Source organism: Panthera pardus, unplaced genomic scaffold (genome assembly GCF_024362965.1).
Source record: "Panthera pardus isolate Hobbes unplaced genomic scaffold, ASM2436296v1 HiC_scaffold_6, whole genome shotgun sequence".
Classification (NCBI taxonomy): Eukaryota; Metazoa; Chordata; class Mammalia; order Carnivora; family Felidae; genus Panthera; species Panthera pardus.
In genome coordinates this window covers 17,158,431-17,166,670 of record NW_026526991.1, presented here as the reverse complement: position 1 = coordinate 17,166,670, position 8,240 = coordinate 17,158,431, and the positions used below count along the sequence as shown (strand labels likewise).

The 8,240-nt window shown below is 42.2% G+C and overlaps 1 pseudogene; it reads left to right on the top strand.

The window, feature by feature from the left end:
* The first annotated feature begins 336 nt into the window (after nt 1-336).
* LOC109265277 (eukaryotic initiation factor 4A-I-like) lies at nt 337-1,558 on the top strand (annotated as a pseudogene).
* Nucleotides 1,559-8,240: the final 6,682 nt, after the last annotated feature.

The following is an 8,240-nucleotide window of genomic DNA, read 5'->3' as shown; positions in this document are numbered from 1 at the left end:
TTTTGATTTTCTGTTCTGGTTCCACTCCCAGCAGAATTATTAATTTACTTAAAAACCTTAATTATAGGCTGCATTGTTCTAGCGTCTTTAAGCTGACTTTGTTGGATTTTTGCTGGCAGACAGGCTTTGTGCAACACTGGGATGCTGATGGCTGAGCTATTTTTCAGGGACATCTGCTCATTGACTACTCTTCTGGGGATGATGATGTGGCTTGCTGATAATGTCTGGCTTAAGAACCAGGCAAAAGCCAAAATGTGTAACAATTCTCTTGAATGGATGCTCGTATATCCAAAGGAAGAGCATAGAAAACTGTTCATAGCCTAGTTTCTAAGGATCATGTCTGTGAGTCAGGAATCCCAATCCAGAGACAATGACTGTGACGGGATGGAGCCCAAGGCATCTTCGAGAGTAACTAGAATGAAAATGTTGGCAGCTTTGATGACACGAACCTCTCTGAGTCCCTCCTCTGTGACATCTACACCTCTGGTTTTGAGAGGCCTTTGGCCATCCAGCGGCAAGACATTCTTCCTTGTATCAAGGGTTATTACGTGATCGCTCCAGCCCAATCTGGGACTGGGAAAACAGTTGCTTTTGCCATGTGGATCCTGCAACGGATTGAATTGGACCTAAAGGCTCCAAAGGACTTGGTCCTGACACCCACTAGAGAATTGACTCAGCAGATACAGAAGGTAGCCATGGCATTTGGAGATTATGTGGGTACCTCCTGCCACACTTGCATTGGTGGGACCCATGTGACCCATGTGCATGCTGAGGTACAAAAGCTACAGATGGAAGCTCCCCATATCATTGTGGGTACCCCTAATCATGGGTTTGATATGCTTAACTAGAGATCCCGTCTCCCAAATACATCAAGATGTGTGTACTGGACAAAGCTGATGAAATGTTAAGCTGTGGATTCAAGCGCCAGATCTATGACGTATTTCAAAAGCCCGACAACAACACCCAGAGGGGTTTGCTGTCAGCTGCAGTGCCTTCTGATGTGCTTGAGGTGACCAAGAAATTCATGAGGGACCCCATTCAGGTTCTGGTCAAGAAGGAAAAGTTGACCCTGGAGGGTATCCACGAGTTCTACATCAATGTGGAATGAGAAGCGTGGATGCTAGACATTCTGTGTGACTTTGTATGAGACCCTGACCGTCACACAGGCAGTCATAATCAACACCGGAAGGTTGGTTGGCCCGCTGAGAAGATGCATGCCCGACACTTCGCAGAGTCTGCCACGCATGGAGATGTGGACCAAAGGGAGTGAGATGTGATCATGACGGGGGTCCACTCTGGCTGTAGCAGAGTATTGATTACCACTGACCTGCTGGCCAGAGGCACTGATGTGCAGCAGGTCTCCTTAGTCATCAACCATGACCTTCCCACCAACAGGGAAAATTATATCTGCAGAATCAGCCCTGGTAGATGATTTGACCATAAGGATGTGGCTTTTAACATGGTGACAGAAGAAAACAAGAGGACTCTCTGAGACGTCGAGACCTTCTACAACACCTCCATTGAGGAGATGCCCCTCAGTGTTGCTGACCTCATCTGAGAGGGGTTGTCCTGCTACATCCCCCTAGCCGGGGTCCAGTCCTTGGGGGACTAAAGAGAAACAGGATGGGGGAGGGAAGGGAGCTAAGGGATGGATATCTGGTCTTTTCTTTTCTTTTCTTTTCCTTCGAATGAATGTCACATTTTGAGGCCCCCCCCCCAAAAAAACAAGAAACCTGTTCATAGTAGCTTTATCATAGTAGTCTAATAACTGGAAATAATCAAAAGTTCATCACTATGAGAATGGCAAAACTAACTTTGGTGTTTCATATAATACTACTGTGCAATAAAAAGAAACAAATCATGGACTCAGCAAAAGGGATGAATCTCACTGACTGAGAGAAAATGCCCTGACAGAAGAAACACACACTGTGCCTATTCATTCTCCATTGCTTTTATAACAAATTACCATCAACTTAGTGGTTAAACAAAACATTTGTTACCTTACGGTTCTGTACGTTAGAAGTCCAATACGCGTTGAACTAAGCTTAAGGTGTCAACATTCCTTCTGGGGGCCCTAGAAGAGAATGCTTTTTGAGCTTCTAAAAGCCAACCACACTCCTTGGCTTGTGGTCCCCTTCCTCTGTCTCCAAAGACAGCAAAGTAGCATCTTTGACCCCCCCCTTCCATCCTCATAGCTCTTTGACTCTCTTCTCTGCCTCCGTCTTCCACTTTTTTTTTTATTTTAAAAAAAAAATTTTTTTAACGTTTTATTTATTTTTGAGACAGGGAGAGACAGAGCATGAACAGGGGAGGGTCAGAGAGAGAGGGAGACACAGAATCTGAAACAGGATTCAGGTTCTGAGCAGTCAGCACAGAGCCCGATGCGGGGCTCGAACTCACGGACAGTGAGATGGTGACCTGAGCCCAAGTCAGAAGCTTAACCGACTGAGCCACACAGGCGCCCCTCCCTCTTCCACTTTTAAGGACTCTTGTGAGCACCTTGTGCCCACTCAGATGATCCAGGATAATCTCCCTATTTTAAAGTCAGTAGATTAGTAACCTGAATTCCCTTTTGCCATGTAACCTAAGTATTCTGAATAACTCTGGGTATATTGAGGGTAACGGAAGTCAGATTTCCAGTGGCTCATGCGAAACTGACTTGGGGTGAGGCGGGGTAAACACTTGATCTGTAGCATTTGCCAATTGTTATATTATAAATGCTCAGATGGCTGCTTTCAACCTACAACCAGCTCACAGAATTGCAATTATTTAGTAAGCCGGTTCAAGCTGGTTCCAGCACACTGCTGCAAGTTTCTCATTCTTACTTTTTAAAAAAAGTTTATTTATTTTTGAGAGAGAGAGAGAGGAAGAGAGAGCATCTCAAGTGAGCTCCCCGCTGTCAGTGCAGAGCCGGACTCAGAGCTCCATCTCAGGAACTGTGAGATCATGACCTGAGCTGAATTCAAGAATTGGATGCTTAACTGACTGAGGCACCCAGGCACCCCAAGTTTCTCATTCTTGAAGTTTTAAATACAGACAGATAAGGAAACAAACATTAATATATGAGGATATGAATGTGAATGTGTGTGTTTCCTTGCCCTCTACAATGAGAGAGCCTAAAGGTTAGGGCACATCAATAGCAATGAGTACACCTGCCATCCAGATCTCGCTCTCTAAATACCACTCCCGACAACAACAACATAAATAAATGAATAAGTAAATAGATACCATTCTCAACATAGTGTTCCTTGGAGAAAAGGCTAATACCAGGGCTGGGTCAGGAAAAATACAAAATGAGCCCAAAATAGCTGTACCAGAAATTAAGGAAGTGCTCAAAGAATGAAGGCAACGTATAAAAAGGAGAGGTTTGCAGATTGAAAGGGCTCCCTCTGGGACAACTTTAATATCAAAATAAATTATAAAGTAATGAATTAAAAATCCATTAAACAGAATAAAAATCCATGAGTCAAAACTGACATAAATAAATAAATGAATAGGAGAAGAGAAAGCTCTTTCTCACAGTACAATACCAACTAAGACATAGAATATGAATGAAAGAGGGGCGCCTGAGTGGCTCAGTCGGTTAAGCGTCCGACTTTGGCTCAGATCATGATCTCATGGTTCCTGAGTTTGAGCCTAGCATCGGGCTCTGTGCTGACAGCTCAGAGCTCCAAGCCTGGAGGCTGCTTCACATTCTGTGTCTCCCTCTCTCTGCCTCTCCCCCGCTCATGCTCTGTCTCTCTCTCTCAAAAGTAAATAAACATTAGGGGCGCCTGGGTGGCGCAGTCGGTTAAGCGTCCTACTTCAGCCAGGTCACGATCTCGCGGTCCGTGAGTTCGAGCCCCGCGTCAGGCTCTGGGCTGATGGCTCGGAGCCTGGAGCCTGTTTCCGATTCTGTGTCTCCCTCTCTCTCTGCCCCTCCCCCGTTCATGCTCTGTCTCTCTCTGTACCCAAAATTAAAAAAAAAAAAAAAAGTAAACATTAAAAAAATTTAAATAAAAAAAGAATGTGAATGAAAGAATTAGAAAATCATCAATAGGTGTAAAAATTAAGGAGTGAAAGTTTAATGAGACAGTTATGTTTTCATATCTCCCCACAAATACTAGTTAACTGAAAAGACATAACTAATAATTTTATAAAGTTAACATTGCCAGTAACATTACCAGTTAACATTACCAGATCAAAGTTAACATTACCAGTAATAAGACAAATCTACAATTACGTGCCTCCAGATATGATTCACTGAGAAAAGAACTAATATCACTTCTGTGGTGTATTTGCAAAAAACATACGATCTGAATGTAATCACGAGGAAACAGAAGGAACTGTCGCAGATTGGGTTGAGAAGACTGAATACAGTCCATGATCCTGTGTTAGGTCCTGGGCTGGAAGGAAAAATTGTAAAGGACATTATGGAGACGATTAAAATTTGAATACAAACAGTGGATTACATAATAGTCCTATATTCATGTCAAATTTTCTGATTTTGTTCATTACACTCTGGTTCCGTAAAAAAAAAAAAAGATTGTTGTACTTAGGATTCATACACTGAAGTATGTAGGGATAAACAAAGTCTACAATTTGCTTTCTTTCGGATTATTTAGAAAAAGATTGTGTGGGTATGTGGTGTGGGGAGAGAGGAAAAAAAATACAATGAAGCAAAATGCAAAGGGAGCAAAATGTATCCATTTTTGAATCTGGGTTATCCTACTGGTGCAATTTGTCCATAAATCCAAAAGTATATCAAAAGAAAAAGTGACAGGGGAGCCTGGCTGGCTCAGTCAGTAGAGCATGCGACTCTTGATCTTGGGGTTGTGAGTTCGAGCCACACGTTGGGTGTAGAGATTTCCTAAAAATAAAATTGTTTTTTAAAAAAGTGACAGGGGCGCCTGGGTGGCTTGGTCCGTTAAGTGTCCAACTTCAGCTTAGGTCACGATCTCGAGGCTCGTTGGTTTGAGCCCTGTGTTGGGCTCTGTGCTGACAGCTCGGAGCCTGCTTCGGATTCTGTGTATCCCTTTCTCTCTGCCCCTCTCCTCTGCTCACACTCTCTCTCTCTCAAAAATAAATAAACATTAAAAAAAAAAAAAAAAAGAATACCCATTCAGCATTATTAGTCATTAGGGAAATGCAAATTAAAGCCATTAAGTGGGTGTGAAGTACCCACTTAGGTGACCAACTATCACTGATTACCAGGGATTGAGGGGTTTTGTGAGACATGGGACTTGTAGTGCTAACACCTGAAAAGTCCCAGAAATCCTGGGGTGAGTTGTGTCTTCCTCTCTCTCTCTGCCCCTCCCCTGCTCATGCTCTCTCTCTCTCTCTCTCTCTCTCTCTCTCTCTCTCTCTCTCAAAAATAAACATTAAACAAAATTTTTAATAAATAAATAGTGACAAAAAATGGAGCTGGGCGAGTAGGGACATAGGAAGCTGCTTTAGCAGCATCCCGCCCGTGCAGAGGGAAAAGCCATACAAAAATATGCTGGTTCTGCTTCACTTCTCTGTAGCCACCTCTCTTCCGATCCCTTCTGTATTCCCTGCTAAATAAATCAGGAACTTATAGCCAGTGTGTAGGTGGTCCATTTGGCAGCTTCAAAGTATTATGAACTTGAAAGCATTCATTTAAAAATAATAGAGACTTCTCTGTTCTGAATAGCAGTGTGGGGCCCTGTAACAGTTTGTAATCAGAATGTGTAAATGTGCAAAATGTTCTTAACATGATATAGGTAAAAGGGGTAGTGTAGGATGAGAAAAGGGGAACAGTACAAACTATGCACAATTTAACCACGTAAAAACAAAAGGTTTTCCTTCAAGTCCTCTCCCATGATTTCACTCTTGTTTGTATGTGTTCCCTCTTCTGATTATACCTATCAGGTTGCATGCCTATCGTTGTGTGAAATAGTATTATTAGAATGCTTCATTATTGACCTCATTATGTATAGATCTTTTAAATGCTTTTTTAAAATGTTTCTTTATTTTTGAGAGAGTGAAAGCTGGGGAGGGGGAGGAGGAGGGAGAGAGAGAGAGAGAGAGGGAGGGAGGGAGACAGAGGATCTGAAGCAGGCTCCGCACTGACAGCAGAGAGCCTGACAGGAAGCTCGAACCCACGAACCATGAAATCATGACCCGAGCTGAAGTCGGATGCTTAACTGAGAGCCACCCAGGAGCCCCTTAAGTACTTAAGGAGATGCCAGCAACCTAGTCCTAGACGCTCTGTTTTGCTGTAGCAAGATCCAGCTCTTCTTAGAACAAGATCCATGTTTCCAAGATCCTAGAAACATGCATGACCCAGGAGAAGAATTAAAAGAATCAAAGACTTAAAAGCATTTAGTTATGGGAATAATTAAAATTGACTAAAATGAAAAAATACCTTTCATCAAAAACCAACGAGTTCTATAAGCTTAAATGGCTCCCTGCTCCACCTGTATGCACATTTTCACCCTTTATTAAAATAATATGATATTACTTCTGATTCGTTGATATTTAGCAGAATTCAGCACAGGTCTTATTTATGCCATGCTGTGGATGGAGCTTTGAAGGAGAAACGATGCCTTGCACTATATACAAAACTTCAACCCTTAAAAAAAATAATTTAAAAATTCCAGGGGTGGCTCAGTTGGTTGAGCATCCAACTCTTGATTTTGGCTCAGGTCATGAACCCAGGGTCCTGGGATAGAGCCCTGCATCGAGCTCTGTGTCAAGAGTGGAACCTGCTTAAGATTTTCTCTCCCGCTGCCCCTCTTTCCCACTTGCATACTCTCTCTCTCTAAAATAAAATAAAAATAAAATTTTCAGCAGATGAGGCAGATAATCAAGTTAATTCCAGTTTAAGGTGGCCACTCTTCAGAATACTAGTCTACTAGAAATAAATTTCTGCTCCCCTCTTACCCCCAACCCCCAAGGAAAAATTTTACCCTGCTAGAAAATAAAGCATTTCTTTTACACATTTAATTGTATCCATAGGATTAAAATAGATTAAGAAACTGAAATAAATTATGTGCAGTATAATTACACCATAATTTTCAGCATTAAGTGTTTATGTCTCTAGAGATAAAATAGTTTTGATTCACTAAATTGGGTAATTAAGTTGACCAGATAATTGTTCTGAAGGGCCTGGGAGCCAGGTAATAGCAATTTGAAAAGTTACCAGAATAAATGATCAGTTTGATTAGTCTGCTAAAGATAAAATGTAAGCCTGAAAGGATAAAAATTACCTTTTAGAAAAACCTCAAGGGGCGCCTGGGTGGCTCGGTCGGTTGAGCTTCCAACTTTTGATTTCTGCTCAGGTCATGATCTCACAGTTCATGAGTTCGAGCCCCAAGTCAGGCTCTGGTACTGAGAGCACAGAGCCTACTTAGAATTCTCTGTCTCCCCCTCTCTCTGCTCCCTTCCCTGCTCTCTCTCTCTCCCTCTCTCAAAATAAATAAACATTAAAAAAAGAAAAAGAAAGAAAAACCTCAAGATAACATACCCCAACTATTATTGACTGCAGTAGACATTGTGGGTGAACCCCTAATTTCCTTGGCCTCCTTTCCCTACCACAGAAGCTCTGCCATCTGGATGATATTCATACACCCACCCCAGCTAGAGGAGTGGCCCTGCTTGGCCTAAGCCAATCAGGATAGTCCCATTCCCCTTGTTTCAGCCAGTCCGAAAGTGGGCCCACGACCCAAGTTGGTTAGTTTCATTTACATTTTAACTTTCGGATGACAATCTTATTCCCAAATTTCTCGGGAAAGTTACATGGTAACACCCAATCAGCAATATGGTGCTTCTTGGAATCTATCATCATCAGAGCTTGCTCAGTATAACAACTGCAACATATATGGAGGTCAACCACAGTTTCTTATATTTATATGCCTTCTAAGTATCTTAAAATTTAGAACAGTTTGGGGTGCCTGAGTGGCTCAGTTGGTTGAGTGTCTGACTCTTGATTTCGGCTCAGGCCGTGATCTCACAATCGGTGGATTGAGTCCCACGTTGGGCTCTGTGCTGACAGTTCAGAGCCTGCTTGGGATTCTCTCTCTCCCTCTCTCTGAGTCCCTCCCCTGCTCATGCTCACTCTGTCTCTTTTTCTCTCTAGATAGATAGATAGATTAAAAAAAATAATAAAAAATTAAAATAAGTAAATAAATAAAACAGTTCACCTTCTTTTCATAACATTTCCCTGTTGAATAAAACAGATATTTATGCTGTAAGATTTCCCACACTCTAGATTCGGCTGATTGCTTCCTTGAGTGGTT